This window comes from Mobula hypostoma, chromosome 5 (genome assembly GCF_963921235.1).
Source record: "Mobula hypostoma chromosome 5, sMobHyp1.1, whole genome shotgun sequence".
NCBI lineage: Eukaryota > Metazoa > Chordata > Chondrichthyes > Myliobatiformes > Myliobatidae > Mobula > Mobula hypostoma.
This window is the reverse complement of record NC_086101.1, coordinates 140,079,221-140,105,514: the sequence shown is the minus strand read 5'-3', so window position 1 is coordinate 140,105,514 and position 26,294 is coordinate 140,079,221. Positions and strand designations below refer to the sequence as shown.

The 26,294-nt window shown below is 43.7% G+C and overlaps 1 protein-coding gene across 7 annotated transcripts in view; it reads right to left on the bottom strand.

Annotated features, from left to right (window-relative positions):
- LOC134347038 (amyloid-beta A4 precursor protein-binding family A member 1-like) overlaps positions 1 to 21,574 on the bottom strand; it is a 199,336-nt gene extending 177,762 nt beyond the window's left edge. For 5 of the 7 annotated variants that reach the window (XM_063049055.1, XM_063049057.1, XM_063049056.1 and 2 more), the window contains exon 1: positions 21,363 to 21,574. The gene's annotated coding sequence lies outside the window, so the exon portion shown is untranslated. Of the gene's footprint in view, positions 1 to 17,460; positions 17,607 to 21,362 lie in introns of those variants that run through there. The other 2 variants (XM_063049060.1, XM_063049064.1) reach the window with 1 other exon arrangement.
- Positions 21,575 to 26,294: the final 4,720 nt, after the last annotated feature.

Genomic DNA, 26,294 nt, shown 5'->3' with positions numbered 1-26,294 from the left:
TCTGAAGATCTATCCTTGGCCCAACATATTCATGGAATTACGAGGAAGGAAGAATAGTGGCTATATTTCCTTAGGAGCTTGAGGAGATTTGGTACGTCACCAAAGGCTCTGACGAATTTCTATAGATGTACAATGGAGAGCTCTCAAACTGGTTGCAACACCCTTGGGTCTGGAGGAACCATTGGACAAAATCAGGAAAAGCTGCAGAGGGTTGAAAACTCAGTGAGTTCCATCATGGGCACTGGGCTCCCCAGCATCAAATACATCTTCAAAAAGGCAATGCCTCAAAATGGCGATGTCCATCATTAAGGACGCCCCTCACCCAGGGCATGCTCTTTTCTTATTACTGCAATTAGAGAAGAGGTAGAGGAGCCTGAAGACACACACTCAACATTTTAGAAACAGCTTCTCCCCTCTGCCATCAAATTTCTGAACAGACATTATGAACATTACCTCACCATTTCTGCAGTATAACACACACTGTACATAAACTATAAATTATAAGATATTTAAGTATTGCACTGTACTTTTGCTGCAAAACAACAAATTTCACGTCACTGATATTAAACCCAATTCCGATTCTGCGCCACTACTATTTTTCTGTAGCACTGTCAGCCTTATAGCAATAAGCCAAATTTAATCTGTTATTAGACAGGAGTTAAGAGCTAATTTCGTTCCTAAATGCCAATGATGATACAGGACTTGCTAGAATGGCGCCCTCCATAAAGATCAGCAACCTTCAGATATCATCAGTGATTCCTTCTAATTATTAATCAATGGCTCATGAAGGCCGCTGGAGCTGGCAGAACAGTTGAGCACAGCAGAGAAAGCCAGCCAAGTGTTCCACCTGGGAATGTATTCTCAGCCCCAGAACGTAAAATCTTACATAGATTCCTATTCGGAGTCAAACCTCTCAAGGCTTTAGTAACCTTTGAATTCCAATCAAACAGAAAGTTAAAGACTAATGACTGTATAAGCCTTGAGGCAAAACAACAAAGCCAATGAATAAAAAATGGCAAACAAATAGATTTATTTACACTGCACTTTTCACCAGCTCAAGAAATCTAAATCCACTTTATAGCTAATTAGGCTTCGTTTGAAGTGCAGTCACTGTTGTAATGGAAGAATTTTAACAGCCAAATTATGCACAGCAAGCTCCCATAAACTTTAATGCGATGCTAATCAATTATAAATACAAGAAGCTCAGCAGATGCTGGAAATTCAGAGTAAACCAGTTTATACTTCTGCGTCAAATGTACGCCATATGTACGGCGTAGCCGCGTACCCTACGCTGTACTCTACACCGAACCCTACGCCGTAGCCTAACGCGCGCCTCTCCTAAAATGTAACTACGTGTCGTGGCGATGCAGACCCCAACTGTGATTGGTCCACTTGGCAGCATCGCATTTCCTCCTACACATTTCCGGTTGCTGCTGCTTCTCCGCCATTTCAGAATTGAGAGAGAAGAAACTCTTGTTCGACATTTATTAGCTCCAACACGATGTGCTCAGTTTCAATCGCCATTGTTTAAAGTACAGGAAGAAACTCAACACAGTGGCATAGAAAACCCACTGCCAACTAGCGTTTTGGCGGTGAATTGCAGAGCAACGCAGACACACAAACGCACAAGTATAAATGCTCACAACGGCGTAGGCCACTTGCGTAAGCTACAGCATAGCCCGTACACACAAGTATAAATCAGCCTTAACACATACAAAACGCTGGAGGAACTCAGCAGGTCAGGCAACAACTACGGAAATGAATAAACAGTTGAGGCTTCAGGCCGAGATCCTTCTTCAGGACTGGAAAGGAAGGGGAAAAATGCCCGAACAAAAGATTGTCGGGGGGTGGGGAGGGAAGAGGGGAGGGAAGGAGAACAAGCTTTTGGGCAACACACATAAAAATTGCTGGTGAACACAGCAGGCCAGGCAGCATCTATAGGAGGAGGTACAGTCGACGTTTTGGGCCGAGACCCTTCGTCAGGACTAACTGAAAGAAGAGATAGTAAGAGATTTGAAAGTGGGAGGGGAAGGGGGAGATCCAAAATGATAGGAGAAGACAGGAGGGGGAGGGATGGAGCTAAGAGCTGGCAAGTTGATTGGCAAAAGGGATATGAGAGGATCATAGGACAGGAGGCCTAGGGAGAAAGAAAAGGGGAGGGGGGAAAGCCCAGAGGATGGACAAGGAGTATAGTGAGAGGGACAGAGGGAGAAAAAGGAGAGAGAGCGAGAGAACAAAAATTAATAAAAATAAATAAATAACAGATGGGGTACGAGGGGGAGGTGGGGCATTAACGCAAGTTAGGGAAGTCAATGTTCATGCCATCAGCACACATTAAAGTTGCTGGTGAATGCAGCAGGCCAGGCAGCATCTATAGGAAGAGGTACAGTCAACGTTTCAGGCCGAGACTCTTCGTCAGTCCTGACAAAGGGTCTCGGCCTGAAACATCAACCGTACCTCTTCCTAGAGATGCTGCCTGGCCTGCTGCGTTCACCAGCAACTTTGATGTGTGTTGCTTGAATTTCCAGCATCTGCAGAATTCCTGTTGTTTGCGTTCATGCCACCAGGTTGGAGGCTACCCAAAGTATAAGGTGTTGTTCCTCCAACCTGAGTGTGGCTTCAGCTTGACAGCAGAGGCGGCTGTGGATAGACATATCAGAATAGGAATGGGACGTGGAATTAAAATGTGTGGCCACTGGGAGATCCTGCTTTCTCTGGCGGACAGAGCATAGGTGTTCAGTGAAACAGTCTCCCAGCCTGCGTCGGGTCTCGCCAATATATAGAAGGTCACATCGGGAGCACCGGACACAGTATATCACCCCAGCCAACTCACAGGTGAAGTGTTGCCTCACCTGGAAGGACTGTTTGGGGCCCTGAATGGTGGTAAGGGAGGAAGTGTAAGGGCATATGTAGCACTTGTTCCACTTACAAGGATAAGTGCCAGGAGGGAGATCAGTGGGGAGGGATGGGGGGGAACAAATGGACAAGGGCGTCGCGTAGGGAATGATCCCTGCAGAAAGCAGAAAGAGTTTGGGGAGGGAAAGATGTGCTTAGTGGTGGGATCCCGCTGGAGGTGGCAGAAGTTACGGAGAATTATATGTTGGACCCGGAGGCTGGTGGGGTGGTAGGTAAGGACAAGGGGAACTCTATTTCTAGTGAAGTAGCAGGAGGATGGTGTGAGAGCAGATGTGCGTGAAATGGGAGAGATGCGTTTGAGAGCAGAGTTGATGGTGGAGGAAGGGAAGCCCCTTTCTTTAAAAAAAAGGACATCTCCTTCATCCTGGAATGAAAAGCCTTATCCTGAGAGCAGATGCGGCGGAGATGGAGGAATTGTGAGAAAGGGATGGCATTTTTACAAGAGACAGGGTGAGAAGAGGAATAGTCCAGGTAGCTGTGAGAGCCCGTAGGCTTATAGTAGGCTTAAAGTCCGTAAGCTTTTGGGCAGTATGGTAGCATAGTGGTTAACACAACGCCTTACAGTACAAGTGACTGGGGTTCAATTCCTGTGACTCCCTGTGACCGTGTAGGTTTCCTCCGGATGCTCTGGTTTCCTCCGACTGTCCAAAGACATACCGATTAGTAGGTTAATGGGTCTTGTAAATTATCCCTTGATTAGCCTCGGATTAAATAGGGGGATGGCTGAGCGGTGTTGCTCGAAGGGCCAATTCCACAGTGTATCTCAATACAAAATAAATAGATGATAGGTGAAGCCAGGTGGGTGGGAAAGGTAAAGGGTCAGAGAGGAAGGAATCTAATAGGAGAGGAATGTGGATCATGGGAAAAGGGGAAGGAGGAGCCCAGGATGGAGGTGATAGGCAGGTGAGAAGAGGCAAGAGGCCTCAAGGGGGAAGGTGAGGGAATTTTTTTTTTGTTAAACCAGAAGGAAAATCGATGTTCATGCCATCAGGATGGAGGCCAACCACACAGAATGAGGTGTTGCTCCTCCACACTGAGAGTGGCCTCATCGTGGCACAAGAGGAGGCCGTGGACCGACATGTTGGGATGGGAATGGGCAGAGAAATTAAAATGTTTGGTCACTGGGAAATGCCGCTTTTGGCAAATGGAGCAAAGGTGCTCCATGAAGTGGTCCCCCAATTTACGATGGGGGTCAGCAATGCAGAGGAGGCCGCAGCAGGAGCACCAGCTGCGGTGACTATCAAAAGTATTCACCGCCCCCACCCCGGAAGTTTTCATGCTTTATTGTTTTACAACATTGAATCACAGTGGATTTAATTTGTTTTTTTTACATTGATCAAAAGAAAAGACCCTTTCATGTCAAAGTGAAAACAAATTTCTACAAATTGGTCTAAATTTATTAGAATTATTAAACACAAAATAATTGATTGCATAATTTCTCACCCCCTTCAAGTCAGTATTTAGTAGATGCACTTTTAGCAGCAATTGCAGCCTTGAGTCATCAGATTTGCACATCTGGACACTGCAATTTTTCCCCATTCTTCTGTACAAAACTGCTCAAGCTCTGTCAGATTGCATGGGGATCATGAGTGAACAGCCCTTTTCACATCCAGCCACAAATTCTCAATTATATTGAGATCTGGACTCTGACTTGGCCACTCCAGACTTGAACTTTGTTGTTTTTAAGCCATTCCTGTGCAGCTTTGGCTTTATACTTGGGGACATTGTCTTGCTGGAAAACAGGTCACAGTTCTCTGGCAGAATGCATCATCAGGTTTTTGTCCAGAACTTCCCTGTATTTTACTACATTCATTTGGAAGCAAACAGATTTAGTTTTCTCATCAGAGCTCATAGGATGAGCTTCCCTCACAAAAAAAATCTTCACCAGTGGTTCAGTGAGGATCCAACTTGTGCCCTTTCTTTTCTTTTCCAATCTTTTCATTAATTTCATCATCATAAACATTACAGAAAATAGATACAGAGCAATTGGGATTACATTATTGATAAATAGTTTATACAAGTATAAGCTCAATTGACACATCATTATTGAGCCTCCCAAAATCTCAAAAAGTACAAATATAATATAGGAAAATATAAAGTGAAAATATAAAAATATCATGAAAAAAGAAAGAAAGATTATACCCCAAAAGAAAAAAAATCTAAACCAATTAGAAGAAAATTAAACTAAAGAAAAAGAATGGGATACCTCAGATAAGACCATTAGTGTCGTTAACTCCGCTCCCCTCCCCGTATACGGAGTAACAAAACAGAATTGGAAAGGGTCAAATTACATCATATGAAAGTATTGAATAAATGGTCTCCAAATCTCTTCAAATTTAATAGAAGGGTCGTAAATGACGCTTCTAATTTTTTCTAAATTTAAGCAAGACATAGTTTGAGAAAACCATTGAAATGTACTAGGAGGATTAATCTCTTTCCAATTCAATAATATGGATCTTCTAGCCATTAGTGTAACAAGAGCAATCATCCGACAAGCTGAGGGGGTCAGATGGTGTTGTTCTATCATTGGTAAACCAAAGATTGCAGTAATAGGATGAGGTTGTAGATCGATATTCAAAACAGTTGAAATAATACCAAAGATGTCGTCACAGTATTTCTTCAGCAAAGGGCATGACCAAAACTTATGAGTTAATGAAGCTGTATCAGAATGACATCGATCACATATAGGATTTATATGACAGTAATAACAAGCTAATTTATCCTTGGACATATCAGCCCTGTGTACTACTTTAAACTGTATCAACGCATGTTTAGCGCATATAGAGGAAGAATTAACTAATTGAAAAATTTTTTGCCATTTCTCTATAGGCTTAAGTTCCCTTTCCCAGTCGTTCTTAATTGAATTCGATACATCTGGATTTATTTTCAAAATTATATTATAAATAATTGCTACTGAACCTTTCTGAAAAGGGTTTAAATCTAGAATTCTTTCCATTATATCTGATGAATATGAAATCGGAAAGGTAATAAGAACAGCATTTTAAAAGTTTCTAATCTGTAAGTATCTAAAGAAATGGGACCTAGGTAAATTATATTTATTAGATAATTGTTCAAAAGACATGAAACAATTATCCAAAAATAAATCAGAAAAACGTATTATACCTTTAGTTTTCCACACTAGATAGGCTTGATCCAAAAGAGGGTTGAAAAAGAAAATTGAATAGAATAGGACTTGCTAAAATAAATTGATTCAATCCAAAAAATTTTCAAAACTGAAACCATATTCAAAGAATATATTTAACTATTGGGTTATCCATATGTTTGTCCAATTTAGAAAAATCAAAGGGAAACGGGGTCCCTAAAATAGAACCTAATGAAAACTCTGAAACAGATTTACATTCAAGACTAATCCATTGTGGACTTGAAACTGTGTCCCAATTTCATGTCCAAAATTTTAAATAACGAATACTAATTGCCCAATAGTAAAATCTAAAGTTCGGCAATGCTAAACCGCCCTCCTTTTTAGGCTTCTGTAAGTATCTTTTACTTGGTCTAAGATTTTTATTCTGCCATATGTATGAAGAAATTTTTGAATCAATATTATCAAAAAAGGATTTTGGGATAAAAATAGGCAATGCTTGAAATAAATATAGAAACTTAGGTAGAATCATCATCTTGACAGCATTGATCCAACCAATTAAAGACAATGTCATTGGTGACCATTTAGTAAAGAAACATTTAATCTGATCAAATAAAGGAAAAAAATTAGCCTTTAATAAATCCTTATGCTTCTTGGTGATTTCTACTCCTAAGTAAAACAATCAGTAACTAATCTAAATGGTAAGCATTTATAAATTGGGACCTGCATGTTTAACGGAAAAAGTTCACTCTTATTAAGATTCAATTTGTAGCCAGAAAATTTGTTAAACTGAGCCAACAAAGATAAAATTGCAGAAATGGATTTCTCTGGGTCAGAAATATATAGTAATAAATCATCTGCGTATATTGATAACTTATGCATCTCATTCCCACGAATAATATCTAAAATATTTGGTGAATCTCAGATAGCAATTGCTAGAGGTTCTAAAGCGATATCAAATAATAAAGGACTTAAAGGACAACCCTGTCTAGTACCACGAAATAATCGAAAAAAGGGAGATCTTTGATTATTAGTAAAAAACCGAAGCCAGAGGAGTATATCAGTTTAATCCAAGATATAAATATCGGGCTGAAGTTAAACGTCTCAAGCGTACTGAATAAATATGGCCATTCAACTCTGTCAAGGGCTTTCTCAGTGCATCTAATGAAATAACACATTCTGGAGTTCTAAGTGAAGGAGTATAAACAATATTCATTAATCTCCTAATATTAAAAGATGAGTAACGATTTTTAGTAAATCCAGTTTGATCCTCAGAAATAATCTGAGGGAATACCTTTTCTAACCTAGACGATAATATTTTAGAAAAAAATCTTATAATCTACGTTCAGCAAGGATATCGGTCTATATGATGCACATTCAGTAGGATCCTTATTTTTTTAAATTAGGGAAATAGAGGCTCTATAAAATGATTGTGCTAGTTTACCTATAGTAATTGCATCTTTAAAAATTCTGCACAACCAAGGGGAAAGAATGGAAGAAAAAGATTTAAGAAGTTCTACTGTATAACCCTCTGGACCGGGTGATTTACCAGAATTCATTGAAGAAATAACACTCTTTATTTCTCCATCCATAATAGGTATTTCTAATTTTAAGCGTTCTTCGGACGTCAATTTCGGAAAGTTCAATTTCAACTTGTGCTCTGTGCCCGATTCCAGGAACCCTCAGGCGTATCCGGCAAGCTGCTAAACCAGCCTCACACAAGGCAGATACACGTGGTGTTACAACCAGGTCCTGAAGAGTCTGGCAGCGGCAATCAAGACCAAGAGGATAGCAACCAACTCCTTTCCCCCTAGAATGATTAACTCTCTGACACCAGCAGCATTCGTCCAGGAGGGAAGGAAAAGACCAACTTTTCTCCCTCCTAAGCCAGAAACAGGACACATGAACACAGCCCGTGACTGGATAATGCCCATGAATGTCAATAAGCAACTCACCCTTCCACTGGAAATTGCTGCCACCGACCTTGGGCCAGGCTTGGTTCTCTGGTCCAATTCATTACAGATCGACTGCATCGTGGAACTCACAGGCCCGTGGGAGGATTCAGTGGCTGAAGCCGATGAACACATGAGGCTATGTTATGCAGATCTAGCAGCTGAAGCTCAGTGATGCGGCTGGAAAACCAGTTTGTCCTGTGGGAGTGGGATGTAGGGGATTTATAGCCACATTCAGCATCATGCTGAAGGAGCTAGGTCAAACTCTATGGCAAACCATCAGATGCCACAGAAAGAGGCAGTCACTGGCTTTGGATCAAGCGAAAAGAACTCTCCTAGGCTCCAAGATAGCATCAAGAGAGTGGGAAGACCTAATAGAGGGTGACTTGGAGATGCCATAATCATCGTCAAGCCCTCCATAGATGTAGTGGGCTAATCGATGAAACATGGAGGAAGGAGGGTACCCACTTGAAAACCCCTGTGCCACTCCCAACATCAAGGTCAGTCTCGAGCAAGTGCTCATGACCCACTGGCATGAGGGATGTTAACATCTTATCCTGTGTTTTGATTTTTATTTTAACCCTCTACCTTCACAAGCCGTCCAGGGTCTGCTGCTGTGAAGCATCCCCACAGCACGGTGCAGCCACCACCATGCTTCACAGTAGGAGTGGTTATGCCAAACATAGCATTTACTCTGATGGCCAAAAAGCTCAATTTTGGATCAATCAGACCACAATACCTTCCTCCAGCTGACTTCAGCGTCTCCCTTCCAGCAAACCCTAGCCGAGATTTCATGTTTTTTTTCCCCCAACAGTGGCTTTCTCTTTGCCACTCTCCCGTAAAGCTGCAACTGATGAAGTATCTGGGCCACAGATGTTGGATGCACATTTCCCCCATCTCAGCCACTGAAGCTTGTAACTCCTCCAGAGCTGTCATAGGTCTCTAGGTGGCCTCCCTCAATAGTCTCCTTCTTGCACGGTCACTCAGTTTTTGAGGACAGTCTGCTCTGGGCAGATTTACAGCTGTGCCATATTCTTTCCATTTCTTGATGAATGACTTAAACTGGACTCCAAAGGATATCCAGTGACTTAGAAATTTTCCTGTATCCACCTCCTGACTTGTGCTTTTCAGTAACCTTTTTGCAGAGTTGTTTGGAGTGTTATTTTGTCTTTGTGGTGTAGTTTTTGCCAGGATACTGACTCACCAGCAGTTGGACCTTCCAGATACAAGTGTATTCTTACTACAATCATTGAAACACCTTGACTACACACAGATGATCTCCATTTAACGAATTATGTGACTTCTAAACCAATTGGCTGCACCAGTCAAAGTTGCTGGTGAACACAGCAGGCCAGGCAGCATCTCTAGGAAGAGGTACAGTCGACGTTTCAGGCTGAGACCCTTCATCAGGAGGGTCTCAGCACGAAGGGTCTCGGCCTGAAACATCGACTGTACCTCTTCCTAGAGATGCTGCCTGGCCTGCTGCGTTCACCAGCAACTTTGATGTGTGTTGCTTGAATTTCCAGCATCTGCAGAATTCCTGTTGGCTGCACCAGTTATGATTTGGTTTGTCATATTAAAAGGGCTGAATACTTGAGCAATCAATTATTGTGTTTTATATTTGTAATTAATTTAGATCACTTTGTAGAGATCTGTTTTCATTTTGACATGAAAGAGTCTTTTCCTATTAAAAAGTCATATTAAATCCACTGTGATTTAATGTTGGAAAACAATAAAACATGAAAACTTCTAAGAGGGGGGCAGAATATTTTGTGATAAAGTGCTGCTGCACCTGGACAGAGTTTTTGGGAGCCCTGAATAGGAGGTGAGGGACGAGGTGAACAGGCAGGGATTAGTGCCAGGAGGGAAACAACTGGCAAGAGACAAATATGGACAAGGGAATCACGGGGAGAGCAATGCGTGCCGAAAGAAGAGAGTTGGGGGAGGAGGTAAAGATGTGTTTGGTGGTAGGATCTGTTTGGAGATGGCAGGTGATGCAGAGGCTGATATGTCGGATGCAGAGGCTCAGGGCTGGTAGATTAGGACAAGAGGAACTCTAGCCCTGTTGAGGGGGCAGGAAGATGGGGTGAGTGTAGATGTCCAGGAAATGGAAGGGATGTGGGTGAGGACAGCATCTGTGGTGAGATGACGGAACTGAGAAAAGAGAATAATATTTTTACAAGAGACAGAGTGGGAAGAGAACCAAGGGAATCAGTATAAGAGATGTTGGCAGAGAAAGAGGAGGAAAGTGTCAGAAATGGAGCAAGTGAATTTAAGGACAAAATGGAAGTTGGAGGCAAAGTTGATGAAATTGACAAGGGTGCATGAATCAGCAGCAATGCTGTCGTCAATGTAGTGGATTGTAGCTGGGGAGCATGACCAGGGAAGGCTTGGGAAAGTGGACTGTTCTACGTAGCCAATGAAAAGGCAGGCATAGCTGGGACACATGCAGCTGCCCATGGCTACCTCGAGTCAGGAGAAAGTGGGTGGAGCTGAAAGGAGGAAAAAAAAATTAAATCGGTGAGGGCAAGGAACACACACACAAAATGCTGGAGGAACTCAGCAGGCCAGGCAGCACTTATAGAAAAGAGTACAGTTGATGTTTTGGGCCAAAACCCTTCAGCGGGACTGGAGAAAAACAGATGAGTAGATTTTTAAAGATGGGGGGGGAGGGGAAGGAGAAACACAAGGTGATAAGTGCAATTGGGAGGGGGAAGGGGGAAGTAAAGAGCTGGGAATTGATTGATGAAAGATACAAGGCTGGAATAGGAGAGGACAGCAGGCCGTGGAAGAAACAAAAGGGGGATGAGCACCAGCGGAAGACGATAGGCAGGCAAGGAGATGATGAAGGGGATGGGGGGGGGGGAGCGTTACCGGAAGTTTGAGAAATCAATATTCATGCCATCAGGTTGGAGGCTATCCAGACAGGATACAAAGTGTTGTTCCTCCAACCTCAGTGTGGCCTCATCGGAACAGTAGAGGAGGCAATGGATTGACACATCAGAATGGGAATTGGAAGTGGAATTAAAATGGGTAGCCACTGGGAGATCCCACTTCTGGTGAGGGCGAGGAGCAGTTCTGCCAAATGGAGGAGGGTGGTGGTGGAGGGGAGCTGGTTGGTTTTGTTGAGAAAGTACAGAGCTTCAAGACCTTCTTCAGGGGGATAGAAATGTATAGGGACTGGACTCCATGGTGAAAATGAGGTGGCCATGGACAGTGAGTTGATCTCAACAGTTTGAGAGCATGCTGAGTGTTGCAGATGTAGGTAGGAAGGGCCTGAACCAAGGGGGATAGAATGGAGTTGAGATACGAGGACATGAGTTCAGTAGGGCTGAAACAGGCAGAGAAAATAGGCCTACCCAGAGAGTCAGGTTTCTAGATTTGGGGTAGGAGGTAGGAAGAAGCAGTGCGGGGCAAGTGAATTATGAGTTTGATGGTAGTGGATGGGAGTTCTCCAGAGTTGATGAGGTCAGTGATGCTGTCAGAGATCTCTCACTATTTAAATAACACGCTTTTTTATTTTTTTCTGCCAATTTCACATTTTCTCACAATATACTCCATTTGTCCGATCTTTGCCACTCACTTAAGCTATCTATATCCTTGTACATATTCACTGCAATTTGCTTTTCCTTTCTTCCTTTGTATCATGAGCAAATTTAGCTTTTATATGTTTGGTGCTTTTATCCAAGACATTCAAATGAATTGAAAAGAAAAGACCCTGGAAAATGCTCCTTGTTAGATGCCCAAACATCTATCCATTCCAATGTTATCATCACATCAGAAACAACAGCCTCCCCTCCACAGGCTTGGTCTATATTCCTCACTACCTCAGTACAGCAGCCAACATAATCAAAGACCCCTCCAACCCCAGTCATCCTCTCTTCTGTTTCCATCAGGCACAAGATACAGAAGCTTGAAAGCATGCCCACCAGGTTCAAGGACAATTTCTATCCTGCTGCTATAAGACTACTGAACAGACATCTTGTATAAGATAGCCAGTTACCCTCAATCTGTCTAGTTATGGTCTTGCACTTTAGTGACTACTTGTACTGCACTTTCTCTGTAACTGTAACACTATTCTGCATACCATTATTGATTTTTCATGTGTATCACATCCCCTGGTGCCATTCCTCCTCCCCTTTCTCCTACAGTCCACTCCCATCTCCTATCAGATTCCTCCATCTCCAGCCCTTTACCTTTCCCACCCAAATGGCTTCACTTATCACCTTCTAGCTCTCCTCCTTCCCCTCCCCTACCATTATACTCTGGCATCTTTCCCCTTCCTTTCAAGTCCTGAAGAGGAGTCTCGGCCCAAAATGTTGACTGTTTGTTCATTTCCACGGACACTGCCTAACATGCTGAGTTCCTCCAGCACTTTGTGTGTGTTCTGAAATGATCTGTCTCGATTGCATGGAAAATAAACATTTTCACTGTACATGTGATAATAATAAACCAATTTTCCTTTTATACCACAAGGTTAATTTTTCCACAAAGGCCTTGGGTGAGTGACCTTGTCTAATGAAAAGCCAGGAGCAGCACTTTCATCAGTCCCACATTATCTGCAAATATGTTACGTCTTCAAAAAAGTACAACCGATCAAACACGTTGATTTTCCCATGTTGATTTTCCCTGCTTACCTTGAATCATTCAAAGTTCTCTGCTATAACACATTCAATACCTTCCAATATTTTCCCAGTGTGGATTATGATCTAACTTTCCTGAATGAAAGAGCAGCTTTCACTATTTTCCAATCTAACTGAACCTTCCCCAAAAATTAAAGCAAAGCCATCAATTATCACACTAGCTACTTGTGATAAAACCTCCGGATGTAGCTTGCCAGTATCCGGAAACTTGTCAGCCAAGCTCAACCAACTGACTTGTAATTTCCTTAAGTTCTTCCTTTCCAACTTCAAGCTTTTTCTGTCAGCTCCAGACTGAAGACCCATATAAAATACCTACCATCTACATTTCCATTACTAATGCCCCAGACTCATTTTCTAGAGGCCTGACATTCAATATTTCACCTTTTCTCACAGGACCTAAAGAAATTTGTGCTGTCTGTAAAATCATGACAAGGTAGACACAGAAGTCCAAATATCAGCACGTGATGCTCATTAGTAAATCCAATCAGGAATTCAGAAAGAAAATCAGAGGAGTGACTTTCATACTCTGACCACTATATTGGGAGTGATTGAGGTGAATGCACTTAAGCAGAAAGATGAAATGCTGAAGAGGAAAAGGGTCAAATGAAATGTTTCCTTGGGCTGCACTTCCCCCAAACCATTGGAATTGAGTGCCCTGGTGACCACTTCAGAAGACAGAGCCATACAGCATGGAAACAGGCCTCTCGGCCCATTAGAATCAGTAGAATCTATTCTTCCCAGATTCCATCCCTACTCTCACCCAAACACAGTTGGTAATTTACAATGGGCAATCAACCTTTGTACTCATAAGGCTTTGGTATCTGCAAGGAAAACTAAAGAGCTGATTGCTGACTTCAGGAATGGGTCGGAGAGTCAACATGTACCAGTGTAATTGAGGGAACAGTGATGGAGAGCCAGCAGCTTTAAATTCCTTAATATTAACACAACAAATGTCACACACTGTTCTGAGCTGTGTAAAAAGAAAGTGCCCAACGTCTTTACTTTCTTAGCTAGTTAAGGAGGTCTGGCTTGTCAGTGAAAACTCCATCACAAAATTTTACAGATGTACTGTTGAAAGTATGATGACTGGTTGCATTATTGCCATTTGAATGCACAGGAACACAAAAAGCTGCAGAGACTAATGGACTCGATTCAATACATCACAGGCACATCCTTCCGCACCATCGATAGTAACTACAGTAAATGCTGCCTCAACAAGCCAACAGCCAAACATCCCCAGCACTGGAATTGGAATATTAATTGTCATTTAACTATATACCGTCAAACGAGACAACTTTTCTCTGGACCAGGGTGTAAAGCACCCTAGTACATATAACACACACTAATTTAGGAAAGTAAGAATTAAATCTACAACTGAATAAACAAAGTAAGGTAGATAAATAAAATATTGTAGAGTACAGAACAAATTATCCTAGGATACTTTGAAAACGGCGAGGCAGGGGGTTCTGAAGCCCAATGGCCTGAGGGAAGAAGCTGTTTCCCATCCCAACCATTCTTGACTTGATGCATCAGAGTCTCCTTCCTGAAAGATAGAAAATCAAAGAGGGTGCTATATGGGTGGGTGGGATGCTTAATACTACCAAACGCCCTGCCTATGTAACGCTCCTGACAAACGTTCCTGATGGATGGTAGGGAGACCCTCCACGATCCTCTCAGCCATTCTCACAGTCCACTGTAGGGACTTCTGGTCCGATGCTCTGCTACTCCCATACCAGTTGTGGAATTGCAGCTGGTCAACGTTCTCAATGGTCATAGTACTGAGATACAGTGAAAAACTTAACTTGCACACTGTTCATACAGATCAATTCAGTACACACTGTGCATTAAGGTAGTAGCAAGTAAAATAACAGTTTGCAGAATGGAGTGTAATAGCTACAGGAAAAGTGCAGTGCAGGAACAGAACAAAAGATTGATAGATCAAGCCCATCTTATTGCTCTAGGAACTGTCTCATAACAGCAGGTAGAAGCTTGTCCTTGAGCCTGATGGCATGTGTTTTCAGTCTTTTGCATCTCCTGTCCAATGGGAGAGGGGAGAAGAATGTCCAGGGTGGGTGAGGTCTTTGATTCTGTTATGTACTTTGCTGAGGCAGTGAGAAGTATAGATAAGAGTTCATGGAGGGGAGGCTGGTTTCTGTGACGTGCTGAACTGTTTCTTGCAGTCACAGGCAGAGCTGTTGCCAAACCAAATCTTGGTGCATCTAGATAAGAAGCTTCAACAGTGCAAAAATTAGTAAGGATCAATGGGGACATTCCTTAGCTTAGAGACATTGGTGAGCCTTCTTAGCCATGACAGCAATGTAGTTGGACCATCTGGTCATGCCATCTTTCTGCAGGTAGTCTGGTAACCTGAAGCCCCATGCCACTAAGTTCAAGAGCAGTTACTTCCCTTCAACCATTCAGTCCCTGAATCAACCAGTAAAATCCTAATTGCAGCAGTTTTAGAAACACTATGACCACTTTGATTACCTTACACTAAAATGGATTTTTTGTTCTAGTTCTGCCTTCCTTCTTGTAAAAACATTAAATTTATATTTAATTTTAGGTTTTTCTTGTGAATGCCACTTATATGAATCTATGTGCCTATTTTTCATTGAATCTGTGCATTCACATACTTGTGCATATGACAATAAAACTCCAATGACACTGGAGCACTGGGTGAAAACCCACCACATGCAAACTCCACACGGACAGCACCTAAGATCAGGATTGATGGAAATGTGAGGCAGTAGCTGGCATTGCTCTGGGTTAGAGTCACACATCTGCCAGATGGAGCAAATATAGGTTTTTGCCCTTGATGAAGATGCAGAAACTAGATGCATGTCTAACCAGAATCAGGTTCATTATCACCAGCATGCATTGTGAAATTTATTAACTCTGCAGCAGCAGTACAATACATGACAATATAGGAAAAAAAACTGAATTACAGTGAGGTATACATGTATTAAATAGTTAAATTAAACAAGTAGTGCAAAAACAGAAGTAAAATAAGTGAGATAGTGTTCATGGATTCAGAAATTGGATGGCAGAGGGGAAGCAGCAGCTCCTGAATCTCTTGCCTTCAGGCTTCTGTACCTCCCTGCCAACAGTAACAATGAGAAGAGAGCATGTCATGGGTGGTGGGGGTCTTTAATGATGGACCACCTTCCTGAGGCACCACTCCTTGAAGATGTCTTGGATACTACAGAGGCTAGTGTCCATGATGGAGCTAATTTTACAAGTTGCTGCAGCTTACTTCGATCTTATGCAGTAAGCACACCCCACACCCCCCTCATACCAGACAGTGATGCAGCCAGTCAGAATACTCTCCATAATACATCTGCAGAAATTTGCGAGTATTTTAGGTGACAAACCAAATCTCCTCAGACTCCTAATGAAATATAGCTGCTGTCTTGCCTCCTTTATAGCCACACTGATATGTTTGGACAAAGTTAGGTCTCAGAGATACTGACACCAAGGAACTTGAAATTGCTCACTCATTCCACTTTTGATCCCTCTATGAGGACTGGTGTGTGCTCCTCATCGTATATTTTAAGTCCACAATCAAAATTCCAGTAGTTTAATGTTCATTGTGACAGGGAGATCAACTATTCCAAATTTATTTTTATCAGCTGAATTCAAATTTCCCAGCTCCCATAGTGATAGGACTTAAACCTACGTTTTCAGATCAATAGTCCAGGCCTCTAGACTCCTGGTGCTATCATTTATGCCCTCATACCCCTTTACAGAGGCAGATGAAGTATTTGGGGCGGGGGGGGGAGATCTAATCAAAGGAACCCAGAGAAAGTCACTCTTTGCAAAGAAGACTGGGATGTACAGAACTGGGATGTACAAGCCATCCATTCCAGCCAGCAGGACAGCATGATTAATATCTTCACTAGCCAGGATATCCAGATAAGCAGAAAGGTGAGAGGCTTGTTATTTTCATTGTATGTTTACAACCAAAAAATGTACAATCTGGTATCAGCAACTATTAGTCAGCTGGGTGACAGAGACAGGAGACAGGGAGCTTCGGGAGCGTTTGACCTGGTGCGTATTTGAAGGGAACCAGTCAGATCACTGACATGTGCCGTGAAATCTGTTGTCTTGTGGCAGCAGTAAAGTGCAATACATAAAAAAGTGCTGCAAGTTACAACAATAAATATAAAAAACAAGTAGTGCAAAAAGAGCAAAATAATGAAGTAGCATTGGTGGAACGTTCAGAAATCGGAGAGCAAAAGGGAAGCAGCTGTTCTTAAAATGTTGAGAATGCACCTTCACGGTCCTGTATCTCCTCCCTGAAGGCATACAAAGCGGAGGCAAGTGTCCTTAACGGATGCTGCCTTCCTGAGGCACTGCTTCCTGACGATGGGGAGGCTGGTGCCCATGATGGACCTGGCTCAACCTACAACACTCTGCAGCCATGTCTGATCCTAACCATTGAAGTCTCTGTACAAGACCATGACACACCAGTCAGCATGCTCTCCATTTTCGTCGAAATTTACTGGAGTGTTTGTGGAGGTGAAAGGCCCAGAGATATTATGGTGGAATACATTCTGTTTCTCACTTACAAACATGGTTGCCTAATTCCCAGAACCATCTTTCCAGCTCTTGGCCACATTCTCTCTTTCCACCTTCCCCCAACCTGTACATTTTAGGCCTACATTTTCCCATGGCAAAGACAAGGAACCCAGTCCTCGATCACACAACTACCCAACCAGACCTGTGAAACATTAAGCTTGCCTTTAGAAAATACCAGCCACTTTCAAACAAAATGACTGAAGTTGTACATTAGTATTTGTAGTATCATCTATTCCCTTCCCCGATTCCACTGATCTGCTGAGATTCTCACCAGTTCCAGATTCTTGCCGTTCACTGCTCAGCTTCCAAAAACCTCAGCTCATTCATCCATTGTACCTTGGAGCTCCTTCAGCGATCCCCTTGCATTTTTAAACACCCTCTGCCTTGTGTTCAAATTACAAGCTTTTCATCTTAGAACATTCTTCTTCACATATAGCTCTCCATTCCTCCCCAAAAGGAAGCGCGCAGGCAGAGACTTGCCTGCTGAGTTCCTCCCGCATTTTATGTAAGTGGAGGCTGCTTTAAAGGTGACGTCATTATGATGGGGCTGTGGAGTTGATAAAGTACACCAAGGAAACACGAGTCAAGATTAGTTGGATGACAAAAACTGATTAAAAAAATGAAGAGCAGGAGACCCAAGAGTCCACAGAAACACCGAAAAGAAAAGCACAAGGAATAAATGTCCTCTTCACTATAAAACAATTTGCAAATGTACAGCTCATTTAACTAAGTAAAAATTCTCCCGTTCTCCAGAAGATCAACAAGAAAAAAAAATCAACCCACATTGATATCAAGGGACACAAAGAGAATTCAGGGCAAAGAGTTAAAGTTTAGAGGAGAAGAGAGATGGGGAAGACTAAGGGAGAGGTATTGAGACCCGAGACCTGAGACCGTGGCAGCTGAAGGCACGGATACAGTATTAAAAGGTCGAGGGATGGGCAATAGGCCCAATTTGGAGAAGTACAGAGATTTTAAGAGTTGAAGTGATGAACAACTCTTTAGAAGATGAACTGAAGGAAAGATTAAAACTAAAGCAATAAATGAACTGCTGGAGGAACTCAGCAAGTCAAGCTGTGGGAACAAAGGAAAAAAGAGTTGTCGATGTTTCAGGTTCTAATGCATGATTTCAACCAAAAACGTTAACAATTCCTAACCCGTCCCCCCCACTCCCGCCACAGATGCTGCCTGACGCCAGAGTTCCTCCAGTTTGTTTTTCAAAGGATTCGAAGTACGTATATTATCAAAGAATGTACAAGTTATACAACCTTGAGATTTGTCTGCCGAAAGAACCCAATTAAAAAAAAGACTAAAACCCAATGAACAGAGAAAAAGGAAAAAAAACACACAAATCATGCGAACAATAAAAGCAAATAACTGTATTCTGAACCAAACTGGGTGCACAGACCCGGAGTAGCCACAGTAGGCCCACAGCCTTGGTCTCAGCTCATCACACAGCGGGGCAAATCACTGCAAAGCTCGCAGACACGAAGTGTGCAGCAGCCAGAACAGTCTCATAGCCTCAGCACCATGGGGAGAGGTGTAAACCTCGCAGAAGAGCAGGCAGAATCGGCGTGATCCTCACCTCCGGTCCTGACTCCCTGCCTTTCTAAGTCTATCTGGGCCAGTGTTAAAATCGTCCAAACAACAGGCTGTTCCCCCACACTTAGATCCAGAATTTTGAGTCCAGATTGTGGCATCTGCAATCCCTTCTAATTTAATTAAAACAAGTTCTACCTGTCAAGCAGGATGACCTCAGTAATGCAGGAAAACGACAAGTAAACAGGCCTTTTGACCCATGCCAACCATCATGCCCCTACTTACACATCATATTCTTATTTCATTTTATTCTCCCCACATTCCCACCAACTTCTTCCCCCGCCCACCCCCAGAATCCACCACTACTCACCTACGTAGTAGGGGGAGTTTACAAGGGACAATTAACCTCCTGACCCACAAACCTTTGGAAACCAGAGCACACAGAGGAAACTCACAGGAACAATGTGCAAAACCTAGGTAGACACCACCCAAGAACAGGACTGAACACAAGGCTCTGGTGCTGTGAGGCAGCAGTTCTACTAAATACACTGCCCTCCAATTCCAAAATCATTGTAGCTGATGCACACAGAAGACAGACAAAGATCATCGAAATTTGCAAACTTCATTCGGTGAATTCAACTACACTGGTGGTGGGTGTGTAGAAAGGGACAAAATTTAAATGAGATTAATACTTCTTAAGCAGTTTAGCAGGTACAAAAGGTTTACCAACACTTCATTTTCGGATGCCCCTGTTGAGAAGTTGCTGGTGAACTCCATCAGGATTCAGCCAACACTTTCTGAGATCGCCAGAGCAGACAGCACTCAGGCTGAGGGGGAGGTGGTGCGCATGGAGGGGTTGTACGAGACAGTACTGTATACTGCACAGAAGCGATGTGTGAAAGTCAAAAAAGGCGGCAGAGGGTTTTAGCAGAAGTTAGGATGAACCAGGAACGGAAGCTGCAGAGTTGCAAGTCCTCGCAATGGAGCAGATCTGTCGTAAGAGGTCCAGAATGGGCTCAAACCCTGCAGCTGGTGCAAAACATTTACATGGAAAATTCCTAGGGCTGATGTGAAGGACAGATGGGCACCAGCCACAACAGCTAATCACTCACGACCAATCTTAAGCCTTTGCCTGGTCGGTGTCACAGATTCAACCAGAGCCACCAAATTCCAATTCTGGCTGTTGTCAAACACCTTCTTAAGGAAATGTCAGCCCATCTGGGACTGGAAAAGTCCAACAGCATAAAGGGAGTGCAGGGGGTTAAGAGAGGTAGTCCGGGTCACATAGATGACCTCGTGTCTACTGGTATCTAGGAAGGAACCGTTTTTGGCGATCGCTCATTCACTGCACCTATGAAATGCTCGTAAGTGCACGCCACCTATTTAAATTCTCTCTCCTTTTCTGAGGTGTCAGATGTGGCTCAGCGGATGGCACTCTGTCCTCACAGTCACACTCTTGTGGGTCCAAGTCCCCCACTCCAGTACAAATACCTTGGCTGACCTCCAGTGGTGTCAGAGCTGCCATCTTTTGGAGATGTCTGCTCAGGGAACATAAATCCCATGCCACAAGAAAATACAAGAGATTTTCTCGGGTGCCTTGGCAAATATTTCCCTCTCAATCAGCAGAATTAACAGAGTTTATTCAGTCAAAGCTATTTGTGGGAGCTTGCTGTGCACAAAATGACTATCATAATTCCCACATTACAACAGCAACTGCACTTAAGAAATATTTAATTCTGAAGCACATTTAGCCGTGACAATGCCAAAGGGATTGCCCTTCCTTGGAATCAAATGCAATCACGTCATTCTTGGAATTAAATGCAATGGTTAACTTGTGCAGAAATATTAGGGGGAAAAATAAACGCCTCTTAACACTATGCGGGTTATTACATTTTGTAAAAACATTTTCAAGTGCCTTTCAGATTATTGCTTTATTCACTGCTGTTGAAGTAATAGCGTAATTGAACCAGTTATATTTGGTTTATAAATCATCTTAGCACACTTGCCCATTAAATCAAACGAATTTCTACACCCCAGTACTAAAAGGCTTAATGCGAATTGACGGACAGGTTATAGGTTGACGTGGACTAGACTGTGGGTAAAACGTTGCTGATGTTCTACGATATCTTCACTCCCTAGGTTGAAGATTTTATTTCTTCAGGACGTACTTCTATACAGGCAGAAAAATTACGCACACTCACAGACAAACTGATGATTTTAAGAAGCTTTACCCTTACAGCCGTAGGCCTGGCAATTTAACCTCAAGATGCCACATCAACCTAACAAAGCATTACTGCAGCACTATCTTCAATAAACTGATTCGCCACAATAAGATAAAGCACATCCTGGATGTTCCAATCATTGCACAATTCATGAGAAGCAATAAACCAGACTGGACGTGCATAAATAACCTTGTCCAACAAGGAGGAAAAAGAGGTAAAGACTGGGCTTTTCAATTTCTTCTAATGCAATGCCAATGTAACAGGATTTTTTGCTTTGCTTTAAATGTTTTTGGGTGCAATACAGATTCCAACCCCACATCACCTTTCAGCATCTGTCGCAAACCTATTCTGCAAATGAAAAAAAATTAAAGGGTGTTCTGCAAAGATGTATCAACACAATCTTGTTTGCACCTACCTGTGATATCTAAAGCCCCACAAGCTCGGGATTCGATTGCATTGCGTGCAATTTGCACGTTTGCTTGCAATGCTTCAAAAGCTTTTTTTGCGTGCCGACTCTCCGCCTTATACACAGACACGCACAGATTTTGCACAGTGAATGACGTTCCCTCTCCAGCAGGAAGTCGTCCCGGTGCATGCAGCCGGCTGTCGAGGAAAGATGCGCGTGCGCTGTGCAGGCGTCGGCCGGAATTGATGTACGCACGCGCCTTGTGAACAGCTGCCGGCGGAAAGGTGAGTGACGGCCTTGAATCCAGCGCGCAATCGCGACCAGGAGAACCTGAGACAGTTACACCTCCGTCCCGTCTCAAGGATAAGTCCAGCCCGTGACCCGTGACCCGTGACCCGTGACCCATGCCCAAGCCTTCCCTCCCGCTCCATGGTCAATTCAAACCCAGACCAACCCCAGCTAAACAAACACTGTTAATCAATTTAACATCTTCAGGTGCTTAATCAATTTATTGATCGTCTGAGTCTAATCAACCTTGATGATTCTGCCCAATTCAACCACCCATTCATCCACAGGACACTTCTTTGCCTGACCACCTCCCTTTCCAATCCTTCCTTATATCCCTGCCCACTCCACTTTCCTTAAGGGCCTGTCCAACCTCTGACCTCTCGCAAAGGATGTAAACAATCAGCACCTTCACAATGTCAATCCAACCATTGCCTTAAACAGAAGGTGATTGAGCAACTAATATACTACCAAAGGATCAATCCTGATGTCTCTTGGGGTTAATTCAACTACAAAAATCATTCAACAGGGCCTGGTTTTCTATCATTATGGACCTCCTCAAGGCCTGGTATTAACTGATGTGCAGGGCCACCCCAACTACCTAAGCATCTTCCAAAGTGTTGGTGCGACCTAAGAAACATCTAAAGCAGCATACACAAAATGCTGGAAGCATCCAGCAGGTCAGGCAGCATCTATGGAAATGAATAAACAGTCTTCAGGACGGGAAAGGTAAGAGAAGAGCCAGAGTAAAAAGGTGGGAGGGGAAGGAAGCTAGCTAGAAGGTGGAGCCAGGTGGGTAGGACAGGTAAAGGGCTGGAGAGGAAGGAATCTGATAGGAGAGGAGTGTGGATCAAAGGAGAAAGGGAAGGATGAGAAGACCCTGGGAACATGACAGGCAGGTGAGAAGAGCTAAGAGGCTAGGGTGGGAAATAGAAGAAGAGGGGATGGGGAGAGAAAATTTCTTGCTTTAACCAGAAGGAGAAATTGATATTCATGTCATCATGTTGGAGGCAACCCATAAGGAATATAAAGGTGTTGCTCCTCCACCCTGAGGGTGGCCTCATCTTGGCACAAGAGAGGTGATGGACCAACATAACGGAACAGGAATGGGAACTGGAATTGGATTTAAAATATTTGGCCACCGGGAAGATCCGCTTCTGGCGGATGGAGCAGAGGTGCTTGACGAAAGCGATCCCTCAATTTACAACGGCTCTCACCAATGCTTTGGGAGCACCAGACACAATAGGTGACAGGTGAAGTGTTGCCTCACCTGGAGGAACGGTTTGGAGTCCTGAATGGAGGGAAGGGAGGAGGTGAGTGGGCAGGGTGTCACACTTTGGGCGCTTGTAGGGATAAGTAGCAGGAGGGAGGTTAGTGGAAAGGGACAAATGGACAAGGGAATCGCGGAGGGAACGATCCCTGTGGAAAGCGGAGAGTGGGAGAGAAGGTGAACGTGTTTGGTAATAGGATCCCTTCGGAGGTAGGGGACGTTGCAGAAGCTCATGGGCTGGTAGGTTGGAACTCTATCCCTGTTAAGGCGTCAGGAAGATGGGGTGAGCACAGATATCTGGGAAATGGAGGAGATGCGGGTGAGATCAGCATCAACGTGGAGGAAGGAAAGCCCTGTCCTTTGAAGAAGGAGGACAACTCTAATGACCTGGAGAGGAAAACCACATTCTGGAAACAGATGCCGTGGAAATGAAGGAACTGAGAAAAGGGAATGACATTTTTACAGGAGACAGGGTGGGAAGAGGTACAATCAAGATAACCGTGGGGCGGTAAGTTTACAAAAGATGTTGATCGGCAGTTTGTCTCCAGAGATGGAAAGTGGTAGATTGAGAAAGGGGAGGGAGGTGTCAGAAAAGGACCAAGAGAATCTAAGGGTAGCGTTGAAGTTAGAGGCAAAATTGATGAAATTGACAGCTCAGCATTGGTGCATGAAGCAGCACCAATGCATTCATCAACATAGTGGGGGAAGCGTTGGGAAGCATTACTGGAGAAGTCTTAGAACATGGACTGTTCTACATAGCCAACAACAAGGCAGGAATAGCTGGAGCCCATGCAGGTGCCCAACTCTATCCCTTGGGTCTGGAGAAAGTGGGAGGAGCTGATGGAAAAATTGTTGAAGGTGAGGACCAGTTCTATCAGTTGGAAAAGGGTGGTGGTGGAAGGGAACTGGTTGGTTCATTTATTGAGAAAGAAGCAGAGAGCTTTAAGGCCTCCTTGATGGGCGTAGAGGTGTATAAGGACTGGATATCCATGGTGAAAATGGGGCGGTCAGGGCAAGGAAACTGAAAGTTACTGAGGAGATTGACAGTGTGTGAAGTATCACGCATGTAGGTGGAAATGAACCAAGGGGGATAGAATAGACAAGGTATGAGGGCACAAGTTAAGAGGGTCAGGAGCAGGCAGAGACAATGGGCCTAACCAGACAGTCAAGTTTATGGGAAGAGAAATGGTGGTGTCAGAGTTGAGAGGAAGGTTGGGTGTTCAGAGGAGGCAGGGTGGGAGGAAGATGGAGGCTCCAAAGACCCAAGCATGGAGCCTAAGGGACCAGGGGATGGAGAGTGATAGTGTGGGAAAGGGAACCTAGGAACCCAGTGGCAACAAGGGAAGACTCGGCCTGGAAGTGTTGGTGGTCAAGGAACGGGCTGGAGCTGGAGCTAGAGGTTGCGCAATTTGCAGTTGGAAGGCATGCAGGATCGTAGGAACTGGTAATGACAGCGGTGGAATCTGGAGTATGGATCCTCTCAGGGATGTCGGAACCAGGACTGGTTATAATTGTCTCACTGATCTAGAGACATCCAGTCATCAGAAACAGAGTTGGAGCCGGCGGGATCCACAGTCTGGAGTTGGGTGATCTTCCAATCCCTTACTGGACACAAGGAAGGTGAAGAACTGGTGGTTGAAGGCATGGATCTAGTGGAGCATGAAATGTCAAAGAGATCCATAACAGGCAGAGGAGAGAGGGGCCTGGAGCTGTGGCAGAGACTGGGACAGGACCACCAGGTATCTCTGCATAGCAGAGAGGGTGGCACATGGAATTTGGAGGGAGAAACAGTCAATTAAACCTGGGATCCTCAGTGGGTCCAAACCTAGAGACCTGAAAATGGATCTGGAAGACATGTGGAACAAGATGGTGGTGAAGACGTCCCGAGGAAGGATACTGTGTAGCAAGTCTGGGTGAGTTCATGGTTGAAGAGTCGGAGGATGGCAGAGATCACAGAGGGGGAGTAATGAGAGAGGTTTCACTGAACTCCCATTGAAGAGAAGATTTAAACTTCTCCAGGGCAGGCATCCCTCGAAGAGTGGAGCAGCAAATCATAAACACGAGAAATTCTGCAGATACTGGAAATCCAAAGCAATAGATGCAAAATGTGGGAGGAACTCACTAGCCACTGACAGATCATTAAGGGGTCTATGCTCTTCCCAGACGCTCCCTAAAATCAAATTACCCCTAAATCCTAGAGGCCACACAGAGCTAGCAATTAGTCCAGTTTGGTTCTTGTAGGTGCCAAATGTCTGATCCCCACCTAGAAGTAGGTCCATCCAAGACCCTATCCCAGATGAAGATCAATTCCTACAATAGCCAATTCAACTTGATACTTGGGGGTCAATCTAAAACCTAATAAAGAGCTTCTCCATTCCCAGTTCTAGGGATCAATTAAAACACCTTAGGAATCAATTCAACATGATCTCCAAAGCCACAGTACAGATCCTCACTCTAAGGCAAACCTTGAATTAAAGTGGATTTATCTATCCCTCACCTGCAGAAACTCCTAAACTCCTAAGATCATCCTTGGACCAATCAAACACTAATCCAAGATTCTCAGAATAGTTTACCACACCTCTCTGATCTCACTGGATTTAGTCCAGGTTTACTCTGGAATTAAACTGAGGTCAATCCCAGTGCACTAGATATTCCCACTTTTGAGTACATTATTAAATTTCATCAAGGGTAGTGCACTGGAGATCAATCCCCTGATAATGTCCCTACATAGTTCCAACCCCATCCTGGTGATCATACTGATATCATTGGGCTCAATACTTAGGAGGTAGCATAACAAACTATCTGCTGGACAAGTTGATTAGCATCTGTGGAAGGAAAAGAATTCTTGACGTTTTGAGTCCTGAGGCAGGATGTCGGGTTGTAACACTGACAATTCCTTTCCTCCCCTAGATGCTGTTTGGCCAGCGGAGTTCCTCTGGCAGATTGCTTGTTGCCCCAGAATCCAGCATCCACAGTTTCTTGTGTCTCCAGTTAGTAGCAAATGTGTCTCGAACTCGGAAGGATGAGAATTCAAGTCCAATTCCAAGGTCTGACCTCACACATCCAATGTAATACTTAAGGGTGTACTGCACTTTTTGGGGTGACAGCTTTGGAGTGAAGTGTTAAATTAATGTCAAAATGATGCACAAGTATTAATGGAAAATCCAGAATACTGGAAAAGAGTGAGGGACTGAGGAGACTGAGGACCTTTATCATCTGTTGGACAATGCTGAGGATGTTCTACAAGTCTGTGGTAGCCAGTGCGATCATGTTTGCTGTTGTGTGCTGGGGCAGCAGGCTGAGGGTAGCAGACACCAACAGAATCAATGAACTCATTCATAATGCCAGTGATGTTGTGGGGATGGAACTGGACTCTCTCACGGTGG